The sequence below is a fragment of the Ceratotherium simum genome, chromosome 4 (genome assembly GCF_057802395.1).
Source record: "Ceratotherium simum simum isolate JZ-2026a chromosome 4, ASM5780239v1, whole genome shotgun sequence".
NCBI classification, from domain to species: Eukaryota; Metazoa; Chordata; class Mammalia; order Perissodactyla; family Rhinocerotidae; genus Ceratotherium; species Ceratotherium simum.
The window spans coordinates 87,312,141-87,329,910 of NC_141903.1; the positions used below are offsets into that span (position 1 = coordinate 87,312,141).

At 44.6% G+C, this 17,770-nt stretch overlaps 1 protein-coding gene across 1 annotated transcript in view; it reads left to right on the top strand.

Moving 5' to 3' along the window:
* Window positions 1-10,663: 10,663 nt before the first annotated feature.
* The window catches only part of LHFPL2 (LHFPL tetraspan subfamily member 2), a 144,837-nt gene continuing 137,730 nt past the window's right edge, over window positions 10,664-17,770 (top strand). The window contains exon 1 of the mRNA XM_004420430.3: window positions 10,664-10,742. The gene's annotated coding sequence lies outside the window, so the exon portion shown is untranslated. The remainder of the gene's footprint in view (window positions 10,743-17,770) is intronic.

A 17,770-nucleotide genomic window follows, 5' to 3' on the forward strand; every position in this document is an offset into this window, starting at 1 on the left:
GCCCTCAAGGGCTATTGCTGTGGATTTGAATTTCATTCATTTGTGGAGTAAAGAAAAGTGTGCAAAGTAGACCCCAATGAATGCTTGTTGAGTTACAGGCGTGCCATCTGATTTGTGCACAACCATTACTCCTCTTACTGCTGTGGATTTAGTGTAAGGCCAATGGGGATTATTAATCGTTGTCGGTCTGTGTAACGCCTCACCTACCCACGGCTGCTTCCCGGGGGTGCCATTGCAAGGAAAACTGGTGGCCACAGACAGACTACAAGGATGTAGACTAAAATTTTAACTGGTTATCTTGGACTAGTAGGGTTACAGGTGACTATTTTCTTTACTTTTCGATTTTTCAGATTTTCTGTAAGTAGCATGTTACTTTTAAATCAGCACAAAACAGTTGTCGGTGGGTTTTTATTGTACAAAACCATATCAGCAGTTTTGGCCACAACACAGTCTATCTCCTTACATCTGTGATATATCCATTATAAAGCAGATCTCTGGCTTTAAAAGGAATTGACATTCCTGGGCCGGCCCTGTGGCTTGGTGGTTAAGTGCATGCGCTGCGATGCTGGTGGCCCGGGTTCGGATCCCGGGTGCGCATCGAGGCACCACTTCTCCGTTCATCCTGAGGCCGAGTCCCGCATACAGCAACTAGAAGGATGTGCAGCTACAACATACAACTATCCACTGGGGCTTTGGGGGGAAAAAATAAAATAAATAAAAAAAATCTTTAAAAAAAAAAAAAAAAAAAAAAAAAGGAATTGACATTCCTATTCCTTGTAAATGTAGTTACTGGAAGGAGGAGAAATGCAGCCAGGACTGGGTGCTGTGTGACCCAAAGCCAGAGAGGGGCAGCTGCCCCTGAATGACAGGGAAGAACTCACTCCTTACCATGGGTCTGCTTTGTGTGTTTCTGTAGACATTGTAAGTGTGATCTGAGAAGTGTTTTACTTTTGTATCTAAATGTGTAAACAGCTGTCTGATTGACACGTACTGAATTAAATCTGATTGATAAGAAGTACTGAATTAAAATGTACTATCCTGACGTGTTAGATTTTTTTCTTTTTTAAGATTGTTTCAGTGTTCAGTAGAACCCAGACCAGCAGTGAGATCTTAAATCTCCCTTTAGCAGCAACCTCCTCACATGCCCGGAAAATCAGAGGGGCTCTTTTTCCTCTACTGATTCTATTGTTCAGCATTTTCTTTCTTTCCACACTGAGCTGTGTTGTCAAGGGCGCCTGGAGTTCAAGCTTCCTCTCTCCTGGGGCAGGCTGCAGTTGGGCTGAATTTCACATTGTTTTCCAGTTTGGGGAAGTTGGCCAGTTGTTTAAGGAAGGCCATAACTGTGTAGACAGGACCCTCGTTTAATCCGCAAGCAAGTGGTGCATGGCACACGTTTATTCAGGATAGATTAACCTCTTAAAAGTTTTTAACTTTTTTCTCTTGCCCATAGAGACCAAATTTTCTGAAATTAAAAATAATAGACTGGATAGTCTGGGAACTACAGACTTACTGGTAAGCAGTCTTTTTGTGTTTACAAATGACTACCATTTGTATATTAAATATACACTGAAGAAAAACATGGTTTACAACTTTAAAAAAATCTAAAAGCACGTCCATCTTTTTTCCAATGGCTAACTGTCTGCTCTGAAGATGATTCTACATAGAGAAGTATGTCTGAGCAGATACGTACTCTGTCATTTGCTCCTTATAGTAGTCCTCTTGGGGTTCTTCTGTAGTGGAAGCTTGTAATTTACCAACCTAATTACTGATTCTGCATGGACTCATGCTGTACTGTGTCGCAGAGTGTGCCGGCTTAAACAGGTGACTCTACATCGTTTTTGATCCGAATGCTTTTGGTAAATGGGTGTGCTTAGGTTGTCTTGTCTGTTAACATGTTTTTTCCAGTTCGTGCTTAGGTCTGTAGTTCTTTTCTCAATTAGGAAAGAAAGGACAGCATCAAAAGGAGCTAGGCAGACATGTGGAATGTTTAAAACTTAGCCAGGTAAAGAGGCCACAGTGAATAATAAGAACCCAAGTGGTGGTGGTGATGGAGAGGTGTGACAGGTGGCTGGGAGACTGCTTAGGGTAGTCTGATCAGCTATGCCACAGAGGGACCACTGCTCCCCTTGGTCTGGAAACTAGACTCATGAGGATGTTAGCTTTCTTAACAACTACATTTGTCAACAAAACTTGCATGTTTTTAAAAAAATTTAAGCATTTTAAAACAAGAACTACTTGCTTGTACGTGTGTATTTGATTTTTAAAATCTTGGCCATGGGACTGCCCATTTCTTCTTGTCACATTTCAGCTTTCCCATTCTGGTGTGTTCAGCCTGTGCAGATAAGTTTGCATTCTGACCCAGTCATCTGTCCTGTCCGCCATCCCCCTGGGCTGCGTGCTGTCTCTCCGTACGTTCTGCTCTTCAGTCTTTCAAGTTCTGTGAGTCGTTCGCTCCATCCAGCCTCCGCTTCTCATTCTCCTGAGTCCTCTTAGTAACCCAGGGTGCGTCAGCCTTTGTAGGCGGCCAGAGGGCAGAGGTTTGGAGTCTGTGCCAAGATTCAGAGGAAGCTAATCATACCCATGACCTTGACCTCATTAACATTGTGCTGGAACCAAAAGAGCCGGCGTTCTGTGGTATTGTTTGACTTTGGATTGTCCCTACTGATTTATGGTCACAGGGTCCGTGTTCCCGCCTTCTAAAGTAGGCCGATAGAAGAGCCAGATGAGGACGTAAGAGACGAGCAGTACTTGCTGCCTCCTTTTAACTCCCCAAAAGCTGGGCTTTGGATTATCAGCTAGTCGTTGGGCCCTGCTGATGGTGATTTGGCCCCAAGACAAACCAAGACTAAGACTTGAGTCAAATATGTGAGGGAAGAAGGTCTCTGAGAGTTAGAGCGAAAGTGGGTGGGCTGATGACCTGGGTGTTCCACTGGGGGATATGGTGGGGGGGTGTGGTGGGAGCATGGCACTCTCCATGCTTTAAAGCAGAGCTTCTCAAACTGGAATGTGCGCAAGAGTTACCCAGAATCTTGTTAAAATATGGATTCTGATTCAGCAGGCCTGGGTGGGGCCTGGGATTCTGCGTGTCTGACAAGCTCCCGTGATGTTGATGCTGCTGGTTCTGTGGACCACACTTTGAGTAGCAAGGCCTCACGTAGAGCTGGGACGTGAATGCACTATAGGACAGTCAGCTGGAGGCTGAAACCTGCAAAGGCTGGTACCAGGCGGGCACCTGTGGGGTCTGACTTAGAATGGGTTACCTGCCACTTAGGGCTGGCCTCTGTTGGGATGAGACCGAGAGCCCTCAGCCCTGTCACTTCCATTCGGGCCTGTGATAGCCGTCAGGAGCAGCGGGGCAGGGACTCCCTGTAGTCCTTGGGGGCGGGAGGTTTCGGAGGGTCTTCCAGGTGAGATGTGGTTAAGCTAAGAGGGGAGGTTTTGTTTCTGCCAAGTTTTAGTTAAATTGATTTCCTCATAACATGTTGATTATATTGTGTAATTTTAACTAGAGGAAGGCTCTAACTTCCTCCAATTAAATTGCATTTTCTCACATATCCTATAACTTTAAGTAATGTGATTACAAAGTTTTAAAAATTTACCTTTTGTTTCATTTGGAGCATTATTTCTGAAACTTACCTGACCCTCTGCTGGGTGCTGGCTACACATATACATTCTCAGACCCCTTCCCTGGGGTTTTGACTTTATAGATCTGGAGTGGGTCCTAGGAATCTGTATTTCTTAAAGTTTCTAGGTGGTCCTTATGATCAGGTAGGTTCTAGAAACACCACTTTAGAGAAACGTCGATTTAGAAACCCATCTCTCTGAGCTGTGGTCTTGGCCGTGGCTGAGCCGCACCCTCATCTGTTCTTCCCTTGACCTTTGGATACTTGGTTGTGAAGGCCTGGCTTCTGTGCCGTTGGGTCCGCTGCAGTTTTTATCTCGACACGGGCTTTCCTTCTTACAGAGAGACCCTTATCGTGGATGGGACCACGTCAGAGAGTCCTTTGTCAACAGTGTAAGAAGTCGTTCTGAAGCCATTATTTTTAGGAAGGTTTTATAGATACGGATTATTACGTGCTTTGGGGCTTTCTTGGAGGTACTGTGCTATAAGTTCTGGGCCTCTGCAGAGAAGTCTTAGGGATGTCCTGAAGCCAACTGTTCCCACTCCCTCCCCTACTTTGGTTCAGACACTGGGGATAACACGTGTCCCCTTCCTAAGTAAATGCTGACGAGAAGTGGATGGAGAAGGGCCTCTCATCCTTTGCAGACAATTTGGTTGTGATCCAGATGAGTTGATAGAGTGAGGAGTCGGACTTTCCACATCATTGTATCAACATCAACCTCCATTTTCACAAATGCAGCCTCCATCTCAGCCCAGCCCTAGGGGCAAAGTCAGCTTGTGAAACAGATGAAGTGGGAAATGGGCAGTGTGATGGGGTTGGAGGGGTATAGAAAGGGCTCCTTACCCAGAAGGTGGAATTCACTTACTGTTGTGCCTAAGATTTTACTATTAGAGGAATTTGGGTGGAAAGTTTCTCTTTAAACATCTTACTGAATATGTAAGCATCCATAGAACAGGTAATACATTAGTTATTTATACAGGAATAATTTCGAAAAATGCTTCTCAAGATCAGCTAGCTAAGATCAGGGTATGAAGAGAGTGGGCTTTGATGGAACAAAGTGTGGGCACTTGTGCACAGAGGGCAGAGCTGGGTGCAGGGCCACAGAGGGCGACCGGAGGCACCAGGTACGTAGAGCAGCTCACAGGAGCCAAGGACACCTGGGAGAGCACTAGGCCGAACTGATTCTTGTCCACTTAATTTGTGTGTGTGTGTGTGTGTGTGTGTGTGTGTGTGTGTGTGGTATGTTATAGGAACTTGAATATCATTGATGATGCATCTGGCGTACTTCTTCCTAATGTAGCCATTTCACATGTACTTGACCAGTTGTAGTGACAAGCCAGGTCATCTATATATGAAAATTAAAATTAAACACCGTAACTGTACTTGGGATTATTTTGTTCTTTTTTAGTCTATTTAATTTTGAGACAGAAGCTAAACCCAAGGCTGAGGAAATGGTCCAGTTTCTGTCCTTGCTTAACAGGCGAACTTGGCCAGGAGCAGAAACCTTCCCTCCTCCACCGAGGCTTTTGCCAGTCAGTTTTGAGGAGAAGGGCTTGACTCTTCTGAGACCCCATACCACCTGGAAAGTGTGCTTTAGTGCCTGCTTTCTCGCTCACATCTGCAAAGACGAACTACATTTTCCAGGAGTTCTCAGCTCCTGGCTGGCAAAAAGAAACTCTCAACGGGGATATCATACTGCCAGAGCCAAAGCTGGTCCAAGTGATCCAGGGTGCTCTCAGGACAGTGGGGACGTGGGCAGGGAGATTCTCTTCACCTCCGCTGCCTGAGTAAGCCCCAAGTGATACAGAAATACATCCCGGAGACCATAGCTCTGGGAACTTTTATGAAGATTGACCCAGTCCCTAACCCACAGCCATTTACTGCCCCTTCTCCCCCAGAGTCCCTGCTCTGTCTTTAGATTGGGCTTAGCACCCCAAATTCTGAGATTCACAAGATGTTCCTCCATGCTCTTAGATAGGGTCTTGAAATAAAATGCACAAAAATGAACCCATTTTTAGCACAAGTAAAATACCTTATCTTCCAGGAGTAATGGTTTACAGGTACCCAGGAAGGGTGGGAACACAGCCTGTGAATGTCAGAAAGCATTGAGAGCCATCTACCTAGCCTCCCTTAGTGTGACCGTTAGCTGGCTCTGTGGCCCTGGGCAAGTCGTTTCACCTGTTTGGGCTAGAGAAGGTGAGGGGATGGAATCCAGACCTGGAATTTTTATTCTAGGTGAGTCTGTGTGTTCAGTCATTGACTCAACACACGCTTATTAAGCCCCTTGGGAGCTCACAGTCTGGTGGGCGAGATGACAGAACAGCCAGTATCTTCAGTGTGGTTAGCAAGGTGTGGGGTGTGGGATGAACAGGCACGTGGGACGTGTAAGAGGCCTTTAGAGGTGTGGGCGCCACACGCACAGGGCAGGTGAGGAGGCGGGAGAGCTGAGGTGCGCAGACGTGGGGCACAGTGCAGGGAAGGCAGCAGGGATTTCTGCAGCATTCTTGTCCCTGGTCCACACACGGTTCCTTGACCTGTAACAAGGCTCAGCCACTCCCTCTGTGGCCTTGGCAGGGAGCTGGTCACACCCTGGGAGCTGAGCTTGGTTGGGACTTGCAGTCACCATGATCTGCTTTGATCTGAATACCGTATTTATGTTTCGGACCCCATTTTCCCCCTTTTGTAAAGAAAAGCAAAAGCTATAGAAATATAGGCAAGGATTGTGAAAATTTGCCTGCTCTTTATAGAAATATGCTTTTTTGGGGGTAGGGGGTAATTTTTTCTTTCAGTAGGGGGTAATTTTTTCTTTCAGAGAGAAGATAGATATTTAAAGAGAGAGGCAACTGATCTTAACTCTGCTCAACGCTGAATTACTTTATGGCTCCTTGGTATCTCTGTAACCACAGAGTTTTTTCCACACTCCAGAAAGAAACTTGACCTCCCAATAAAACCACGTGCAGCATTCCAGATGGCCTCACTGTTTCTTTCCTTTTTTTTTTAATTCAAGTATAATTGACATACAATATCATGTTAGTTTCAGGTGTACATCATAATGATTTGATATTTATATGCATTATGAAATGATCACCATGATAAGTCTAGTTACCATCTGTCACCATACAAAGTTGTTAGAATATTATTGACTATATTCCCTATTCTGTACGTTACATCCCCATGACTTATTTATTTTATAACTGAAAGTTTGTACTTCTTAATCCCTTTCACCTATTTTGCCTACTCCCTAACGCCCCTCCCATCTGGCACCCACCAGTTTGTTCTTTGTATCTATGAGTCTGTTTCTATTTTGTTTTGTGTGTTTGTTTGTTTTGTTTTTTAGATTCCACAAATAAGTGAAGTCATACGGTAATTGTCCTTTTCTGTCTGACTTATTTCACTTAGCATAATACCTTCTGGGTCCATCCATGTTGCCACTGGTGGCCAAGATTTCATTCTTCTTTATGGCTGAGTAATATTCCATTATATAAATATACCACATCTTCTTTATCCATTCATCTATCAATGAACACTTAGGTTGCTTCTATATCTTGGCTATTGTAAATAATGCTGCAGTAAACATAGGGGTGCATATATCTTTTTGAATTAGTGTTTTTATTTCCTTTGGGTAAATACCCAAAAGTGGAATTGCTGGATCATATGTTAGTTCTAATTTTAATTTTTTGAGGAACTTCCATACTGTTTTCCGTAGCAGCTGCGCCAGTTTACATTCCTACCAACAGTATACGAGGGTTCCCTTTTCTCCTCAGCCTTGCTGATGCTTGTAATTTTTTGTCTTTTTGATAATAGCCCTTCTTACCGGTGTGAGGCGATATCTCATTGTGGTTTTGATTTGCATTTCCCTGACGATTAGTGATGTTGAGCATCTTTTCCTGTGCCTGCTGGCCGTCTCTATGTCTTCTTTGGAAAAAAGTCTATTCAGGTCCTCTGCCCAGTTTTTAATTGAGTTGTTTGTTTTTTTGCTATTAAGTTGCATAAGTTCTTTATATTAATCCCTTATCAGATTCATGATTTGCATATATCTTCTCAACATGATATACCACATTAACAAAACAAAGGATAAAAATCGTATGATCATCTCAATAGATGCATAAGAAGCATTTGGCAAAATTCAACATCCGTTTATTATAAAAACTCTCAACAAAGTGGGTGTAGAGGTAACATACCTCAAAATAATAAAGATCATATATGACAAGCCAACAGCTAACATCGTACTCAATGGTGAAAAGCTGAAAGCTCTTCCTCTAAGATCAGGAACAAGACAAGGATGTTTGCTCTCATCACTGTTATTCAACATGGTATTGGAAGTCCTAGCCAGAGCAGTTAGGTAAGAAAAAGAAATAAAAGGTGTCCAAATTGGAAAGGAAGGAGTAAAATTGTCACTATTTGCAGATGACATGATATTATATATAGAAAACCCTAAAGACTCCACCAAAAAACTGTTGAACTAATAAATAAATTCAGTAAAGTTATAAGATACAAAATGAATATACAAAATCTGTTGCATTTCTATACACTAAAAATGAACTATTAAAAAGAGAAATTAAGAAAATCCCATTTACAATTGCATCAAAAAGAATAAAATACCTAGGAATAAATTTAACCAAGAAGATGAAAGACCTGTACTCTGATAACTATAAAACACTGCTGAGAGAAATTAAGACAACACAAATAAATGGAAAGACATACCATGCTTATGGATTGGAAGAACTGATATTGTTAAAATGGCCATACTACCCAAAGCAATCTGCAGATTCAGTGCGGTCTCTATCAAAATACCAATGGCATTTATCACAGAAGTAGAACAAACAATCCTAAAATTTATATGGAACTACAAAAGACCCTGAATAGCCAAAGCAGTCTTGAGAAAGAAGAACAAAGCTGGAGGTATCATGCTCCCTGATTTCAAACTATACTACAAAGCTACAGTAATCAAAATAGTATGGTACTGGCAGAAAAACAGACAGATAGATCAGTGGAACAGAATAGAGAGCCCAGAAATAAACCCATGCATGTGTGGTCGTTTAATCTATGACCAAGGAGGCAAGAGTATACAATGGAGAAAAGATGGTCTTTTCAATAAATGGTGTTGGGAAAACTGGACAGCTATGTGCAAAAGAATGACACTGGACCACTTAACCTTACACTGTGTACAAAAGTAAATTCAAAATGGGTTAATGACTTGAATATAAGACCTAAAACCATGAAACTCATAGAAGGAAATATAGGAAGTATGTTCTTTGACATCGGTCTTAGTAATATTTTTTTAACCTGTCTCCTCAGGCAAGGGTGACAAAAGACAAAATAAATGGGACTACATCAAACTAGAAAGCTTTTGTACGGTGAAGGAAACCATCAACAAAGCCAAAAGGCAACCTACTGAATGGGAGAAGATATTTGCAAATCAGGGTTTCTTTTCTGGAGTGGTCAGATTCTGTATCTAGGTGGGAGGAGAAACATCTAGTAGGACAGAGCGTTTCATGGGAAAATGCAATCCTCCCGCAGCACCACATCCTCACCCAGGAGGGAGCCTGGTGCTCTCTACTCCATCAGTCTACAGGGCTAGGAATGGTTTCAAGCCTCAGCAAAACCAGCTTTGTGGATTTTCTTTTAAACACAAATGAACGTCACAGACCCTGTAGAGTGTGAGGTCTTGAGCACGGAGGCGCGGGTGGGCTATCAGGCGGGGCCAGCTCTGTACTCTGTGCTCTGCCTCCCAGTACCAGCACTGCCCCCATTTAGTGCTTACTGCCTCTAGGGAACATCATAGTCACCTGGAGGGCTTGTTAAAACACACATGGCTGGACCCACCCCCAGAGCTTCTGAGTCACTAGGTCTGGGATAAGCCACAAATCTGTATGTCTAAATTTCACGTTCCCAGGTGATGCTGATGCTGCTGGTCTGGGGACCACACTTCGAGGACCACTGTGACACCTAGGCACTCCTCAACCTTCTGGAGGGTGTGTTGGGACAGGTAGACTCTGCTCCTGATGGGTGTCTGCCTGAGGGGGTCGCCTTATGCTGGAGGAACCCGTAGTTCAGAAGCAGTGGTTCACTGGGGTGCCGGGGGGAACCCTAGCTCTGTGTTCTTAATGCTAGAGCCTTCTCCCTGGTCCTCTCCACAGCAGACCTGTGGTGTGGCACTTGGGGTAGCTAAGGTGGGCTTTCATTGCCTCCTTCCATTCTGTTCTCTCTGGTGCTGCAGAAAGCTTTCTAAACCTTGCCCCTTTCCTACGTAAGACCGTTCATGGGCTTGCCATTGGCCTTAAGATAAAGTCCAGACGCTCTTAAAATGCCTGCAAGGCCTTTTGTGATTGCCCACCTCTACAGCTTTGTCTCTTGCCAGTTTCCCTCTTGGCCTCGGAAATACTCCTGTGGTCACCAGCGCCTTTTGCTTGTGAACTCACTGTGTCCTTCTTGCTTCCAGGGCATCCCACTTTGCTGTTCCTGCTGTCTGGCATGCTCTTGGCTTGCCCTCTTAGTCTGGCCAACTCCTACTCGTCAGACCTCAACTTGGCCATACTTGCTCTGGGGAGCTTCCTTTGACCCCTCTGGGATTAGCTGGTGCCTCTGCAGAGGCTCCACGTCCCCTTGTGTTTTCCTCACTTCCCCTCCTACCAGCTGCATCAAGGTCATAATTACTACCTGTTACTGCTCTGTCTTTGTGGACTGTAAATTCCCTGAGGGCAGGGAACTCATCACATGTTCATTCATGCGACTCCAGGCTTGGTGTGGTGCCTGGCCTATAGAAGGCCTTCTTAGTCCTGTGAGGTAGACACAGCAAGGGAATAAACCATGGCACAGGTAGGTTAAGTACCTGGCTCACAGTTACCCTGCCACTGAGTTGTAACAATAGCATTCTCACCCAGGTCTCTTTGATCCAACCCCTTGGCCAGGTAACACTGGCCAGGTTTTCTGCTCTGAAACCAAGGAGCGTTACGCATGGTCTATAGGTCTCTACGGGGACCATTAAAAGACTGGCTATTCCCAGTTAACAAATATGGCCCTTTCCTGTTGTTTTTCAGGTAAACTGGGAAGCAGACTCTTGAGTTCACAGTTGGCCTGTGGTTTTTGCATCTCGTTAAAGAGCACCTCTTCATACAGGTAAGGGGTTAGTTCCTGGACCTGCTCGTGCTCAGGTGGGTTGTGGGAAAACTCTAGCCTTGATGGTGCACTCTGATAACCACCCAAAGTTCTCCTTCATTAAAAAGAAGATCCTTAAATGTAGAGCACCACCTCCTCTAAGAAAGGTGTAAGACGGTCCCCTGCCTCTGTTGAGAGTCACTGGCTGAAGATCTTTACCTGGCTGGCTCTCTTCTGGACGTTGCTGGCCTTCTCATCACCCAACACTCTTTCTTTTGCACTGGGCACCCTTCTCCCCACCATTTGAGTTGGTGCTTTAGAGTTCCTTTTCCTCATTTAAGACCCAGACCAAATTTCACTTGTTATTTATCAGACTGTCTGCAGGAGAGGCTGTTTGGAGCATGGCATTTTTCTCAGCTTTCCAGCAGAAGGAATTGCTGCTTCTCTGCTCACACAACACGCTGCCCTCGCCGTGCGCAGCTTTCCTCCCTTGTTTGTGCACGTCTTTTCCCCCTGAGCTCTGAGTTCTTTTTGTCCCCACCTCCCACCTAGCATGGTTCCTGACATGGAACAGACTTTCAATAAATAGTGAATGTTAGTCTGAGAGAAAAAGGGCCTAGTAAACTAAACTAAGGCACAGCCACAAAAAAATCATAATGTATTCCTAAACCAATTAAATGACTGTGGAGTGCCCTTTTGGACTAATTACATGGCTGTTTGCTCACATTACCACGCATAATTGAGAATTTATCGTATTATAGTTGAGTCAGTAAGTTTAGATTCTTACCCCTATGGAAAAGGATAAGAAGTCAGGAGTTTTTGTTTCATTGTCTTCCTCTTGAGCAGTAAGGGATGCTGCCCTGGGAGAGACAGTTGTCTGGCAGACCCTGGGGGCCCCAGTCAGCCACAGGGTTGAACATGATCTAAATGTGTAGACAGTAAGGGAACAGGCAATTGACTTTCCCAGTTAACAACCCAGAGGAAATAAAAATATGTCTCAGTGGCTTGAGCATTTGTTTGAAAACACAGTTTAGGTTTAAATAATTTTAACAAAAAGCATTTAAATCAGTGCATTTTAGGTTTCCCCATACTTTTGAGCATGTTGGGTTCTTTGAGAGATGCGCTGATTAGCTTGATGCCATTTTGCTTCATCCTGCGGGTTGGGAGTAGCAAGCCCCAGGGCGGGGGCTCCCCTGAATGTTGGCACCAGGATGGGGCCTGGGTCCTTTCAGCACGGTGGGTGGCCGAGCTCACGGAAGCTGGGGGTGATACTTGGGTCTAACCAAAGCCCACTTGCATGTTTCATAGGAGAGTGTGGCCTTGAGTTTTTGCTCCTGCCTTCTTACCCTGCTTTTACATTAACGCTACTCATTGCTCAGCCTTTCCAGTTGCTTTGTTTGGGTTTGTGCAGCAGTGAGCAAAGAGAAAAAAGTTGTCTTCTGGTTTCTGCATGTGCTTTCCACAACCTAGTAGAGGTTCCAGCCAACAAGTCCACATAAAAGCCGTCGCTTAACCATGGTTTCTTCGACCTGGTACTGAGCCCCAGTCGTACAGCGTCCTGAAGGAGAATTTAGTGAAAGACAAGGCAGCAAAAGAAATCTGACTCTCCGCTGACCCCATTCATGTTCTTAGAGTTTCCTAAGGCTGTGTAGAGTCAGGACTTCAGCTTTGCCCAGGAGTTGCCAGTCTTCACGGAATCCAGTTTGTCTATCATACTTAAAAAATAAACCACGAAAAGAAATTACAGTTTAAAAGGTCAGACATTAAAATATGAGTGGGATTTACTTTTTAGTAGGTTTTGGAATTTGAGGTATCACTGACTGTTTTGTGAAGCTCCCTCCCTGCAGAAGCTGAATACGAGGTGGTGGTTGTGTGTCTGGTCTTCATGCTGCCAAACACATGGGGAGCGCTCACCAATTCATAATAATACCAACTCTGAGCTTCTAGGAGATATCTGATTCTCAGAGTGCCTCCTGTTTGATAATACAATCCCAATCAGGGTAGAAAAAAATGAGGCAGGTCAAGGCATCAAGTTACTGGGCTGGTCCCTGTCCACACGGGCTCTAACACACAGGTGGGTGTTCAGGCACACTTCACAGAGCTCTCTAGTTGGAGCTTGGCTACCCACGTCATCCTAGTTGGAAAATTCAAGAAGTGATGCAGTGCCTGAATTTCCTTACAGCTTCTGAACTTTGTGTTTTGGACTTCTGATATGGTGCTCTTCTGTCATTCATGAAATGTTTACTGTTTGTAAAGATGGGACTGCTAATGTCTCAGCAGTAGAATTTGTATATCAGGGCATGTGTGTGTGTGTGTAACATGGCTGTTTTGCAGTGTTGGCCTTGATCCAAAGACATTGTCCAGCATGGGCCCCTTGTGTCCAGGGTAGACATGTAGGAGCAATCAGAGCAAAGGCAACTAGTGGACCACAGCAACTGGTTTCTGGTCTCAGACTCCAGTGTCCTTAGCATACTGGTCTCTGACCGTTAATTGCCTTTATTGCTGAAATGCCTGGGCGCCTAGACTGTGGCTGGTGACGGATCCAAAAAAAAAAAAATGGCACATCCCCCCTCAGGCACCTTGGTTTTTCCAGGTGAAGCGTTTATCTTTTCTTCTTTTTAAAGAGAAGCAAAGTCTCCAAAATAGGCTTTCAAGTTTCATCATAAAGCTGCACCCAGGTATTGACATCTCTGGGAAGCGTTTGCTTTTTTCCATTTCCAGAGCACAATCGGTGCATAATTTAGGAACCATTCTGTGCTTTGATCAGGTCACTTGTCAGCTGTGATTTGTTGGCTGCTTTGTCTTGTCCACTATGGGAGTTTTGTTGTTGATTTGGAAGAAAACTTATAAGTACTTGTTTCCAGGAAAAGTTGGTTTTACGTGGAATATCTTAGACCTTTGCTTTATGGAAAGGACTGGAGGTGTTGTTTTAATCACTCTCAGGTCCTCTCTCAGTTAAGAAATGACTGTCTTCTGTTCCTTAGTGTCAATTTAAGATTATGGACCTGAGTTGGAAGGAAGACTTCGGAGAACTAGTTTACAAAAGTAACTTTTCCAAATAGGTGAAAGAGAGTGAAAAAATTTCCTCCTCCATCTCTTATAATGATAAAGAGTAAATATCCTGCATTTTAGATGATTCCTTTTCCCTATAAAGCATTTCTTTTTTTTTTTTTTGAGATCACATTGGTTCATAACATTGTATAAAGTTCAAGTGTACATTGTTATTTATCAGTTTCTGTATAGACTGCATCGTGTTCACCACCAACAGTCTAGTTTTTATCTGTCACCGTACACATGTGCCCCTTTACCTGTTTCTCTCTCCCCACGCCCCCTTCCCCTCTGGTAACCACCAGTCCATTCTCTTTATCTATGTGTGTGTTTATTTGTTTATCTTCCACATATGAGTGACATCATACAGTATTTGTCTTTCTCATTTCGCTTAGCATAATACCCTCAAGGTCCATCCATGTTGTCGCAAATGGGACGATTTCTTTCTTTTTTTTATGCCTTAGTAGTATTCCATTGTATGTATATACCACATCTTCTTTATCTGTTTATCTGTTGATGGGTACTTGGGTTGCTTCCAGGTCTTGGCTATTGTGAATAATACTGCAGTGAACATAGGGGTGCATATATCTTTTTGAATTAGTATTTTCATGTTCTTTGGATAAATACCCAGAAGTGGAATAGCTGGATCATATGGTATTTCCATTTTTAATTTTTTGAGAATTTCTTATGTGGAGCACTGTCTGAGGCTTCCAGAATTCTGTTCTCTCAGGTTCCTTTTTCAAATCTAGAGGAAGACTTGGTTGGTCCCTTTTGAACACCTCTGTTGATGCTTGTCTTCTCTTTCCTTTGTGTCCTGATGGGCAAGCCCTGGTGCTCACCCTCCTGGCCTGCGTTTTCTCTGTCTGCCCAGAGTTGCTGTGAAGAAGTCCTTCTCCCTTTATGGCTACAATCTGAAAAGGAAAACAAACAGCCGAAGCTCGCCCTGCAGCCCAGCAGGCTGGGGAAAATAGTTCTCATTCTCCTTGTTCCTGGGTTCAAAGTGCACTTAGCATTTTACGGGGTGACCAGCCCTCCCAAGGTGCTGGTTTGAGTGGGCCTGCGTTTAGCCTGGTGGACAATTAACCACGCTGACCTCCTCCTTTTGCCTTTGTTTTTCTGGCTGAGTTGACATGAATGCTCTGAGTGAGAAGACGCTGCTGCTCCTTTGAGCAGAGCACCAGGCAGGGCTGGGGGACATCTGATCTTGTTCAAAGGGGACGTCTCTGAAGCATGAAGATTGAACTGATGGTGACCCCACCCCGGGGACGGAGACGCGCCCTCTGGGGAACAGGCTGGGAGGAAGAAGCCGCCAATTACTAATCCCACTGGCCTCTGGGTCTGCAGGGTCTCATATCCGTTTAAAAGAGAGAATTGGGGTTGAAGGTAATAAAATAGGCCTTAAATTAGAGGAGCAGGGGGTCATTTCATCTAATTTTGTGGTTGTTTCTGAGGAATAAAAGGCGGAGGAGATGATTTCATTAGCCCCTTTGAGATCTTTATCACGGTGAGGTGGCATTTGGGGATGTAGCAGAGCCTCACAGGGGCTGGCTGTTTCCCTCCTGGCAGCAGGAGAGGCCGTGGGGAGGCACGGGCATCATTTAGGGCACTATGGTCGGGAACATAGAGTTTCTCCTGCTGTAACTGAGAGTTAGTGACTCAAAGTGATTGATACAGGTCCTGCCATACCACTTGGCCCGTTACTCAGGAACGTGGCATTCACACTGAAAATAAAGAAACTCAACAGACAAGAGAGTGCGTGTGGAGTTGGGATGGTGTCTTTTACTTCTGAGGAAGGCTTGCCAGTCATCTGTTGTTGACATGATTTATTTGGAGCATAATGGTCAGCAGATTCCTTTGAGTTGAGCAGTGTTTGAAGTGTTAAACCGTGTGGTGGGGGGTTTGCAGAATGGTGAGAGCTATGTCTTCTATTTGATTAGTGCTGTTCTGTTCACAGTGTATGCTAGTTTCTGCTGCTTCATAAAAGCCCTGCTCTCCATGGTTGCAAGAAGGGAGTGAGGTAGAGAGAGGGCACGTGACTTGCCCTAGGTCTCTGGATAAGGAAGTGGGGACCTGGGACTCCATCCCTGGACTTCTCACTTTCAAATTAAGCCCCCTGTGATCATAATTAGAAGAAACAGTGGGAAGAGGAGGAGGAGGTGAATTTATCCTCCAAGAGCAGGGAGTCCTCCAAGAGAAGAGAGAAAACCGTGATGAATAGATAGTTCTTGGTACCAGCCACCAGCTGGCACCATTCCCCTGCGCAGCTCGGCTTCTTTCTGAGGGTGAGAAAAGAGATCAAGGGGGCAGGACAAGGCGAGTGGGAGTTGGGGGAGATGGAGAGGGAGGATGGGAAGGGCTCTTTGTACGTCTGACACAGTCGTAAGCCAAGCATCAAGTAACTGCTGGAGTGCCTGTGCCTTTGATCAGGAAGGTCAGAGGCGTCAACTCTCTACGTCACTGCTTCTTGCACGTTTATTTCTGGGGCCCAGGCTTTTCCATGGCCATCTTCATTCGCATTCTTACTGTCTCATGTCTGATTGCTTCCTAGACTCCTGCTTCTCCCTCTCTAATGTATAAATTTCTACTTAATGTTTGTGAACTTAGCTCTGAAAAAAAAGAAAATTTCTATTGAGATGTGTTAATAAAAACCTTAGCCCCTGTTGAGTGCATTTAATCATAGCTTTGGTTTGTGTAGTTTTTATAAAAATCCCCCCACTGACTCAGGGGCTGACAGTTCTCCCTACCAGTTGATAATGGGGACTTGTAGACATCTCTCTTTCTGGTGGATGTGGCGCCCTTGGGAACTCCCAGAAGGTAAAACTCCAGCCAAGTGTTTTCCTGAAATGTTATCTGAGGGGAATTTTGTGAAGGGAGGAGATTTTCACTTGTTTCACTAAAGCTTGCCCATATCCTGTACAGGAATCTTCCCTGCAGAACTCAGAGGCAAGAGTCCTGTCGCTCTGGCCGTGTGCTCTTCCTTTCCTTCATTACTGTGGCTAATCAGAAGTTGGCTATACTTCAGGGCCTCTTAAAAGCTTTTCTCTCTAGCTGTGTCCAGGAAGTTGAAGTGCAGTGTCAGAAATAATGTGAGTTGATGAAGAAGAAATAAACAAACCCAGGCAACATGTGAGGAAGCCTTGGCAGCGCTGCTCCTGTTTGTCTGTAGTTTTGATCTGAAGGAACCAGATTTCCTCCAAGTGGAAGGAATGAGTCTGTGAGGGTCCCCGTGCCAAGGAGCCGGAGATGTGCGTGCCAGTGGGCCTTCTAGATCAGGGCTCCATTTGGTCTCACAAACTCTGGGATGAAAATGAGTTGTCTTGTCTGTGCTTGGCGGCATGAAGGTAAGCCACATGTCTGCAGCCTGAGCTATACGTACATGGAGTAAAAACAGCATCTGTTCGGGGAAGCAGAACATTCCAGAATGCTTTGGTCCCCTCTTGGCACTAAAGCAGAGAGTGGAGAATAGGAGAGCTGGGAGGGACTTGAAAAAGCTTCTTGTCTAAGCCTTTTAATTTCAGTTCTAGACACTGGATGACTTGGCCAGAGCCCCGTGAGGGCACTGTCCCTTCTCTATCCTGTTTGTTCACCCTCATTCCTTTGGTCTCTGGCGTATATTTGGTGCTTAATTTGCATTTGTTGGGTGAATGAATGATATAAATGAAGATATGACTTCTGATTCCTCGTCTAGTGCTCTTTGTGATATTTTTATAAGCTGAGAAGTCTGTAAGAAGTGGTGTCAAGTAGCTTTTACATAGTTGAGCCTTTTCTTGAGATTACATGTAGATTAGAAAATTGAGAGATAGCAAGATTAAACTGATTCCTTAAAGTTGGTGGTGAAGTTGAGTTTCAACGGGCTTTCTTAGGCTTAGGGGGTGGATGGAAGGCAGGATGCCATGTTGTAGTCTGTGTGAGGGGTGCCCTATGGAGTTGGGCAGAGCCTGCGCTGTGGAGAGGCAGTGGCCCCAATCACTCAGCCTCCCTGGAGGAATCAGGATAGTCAT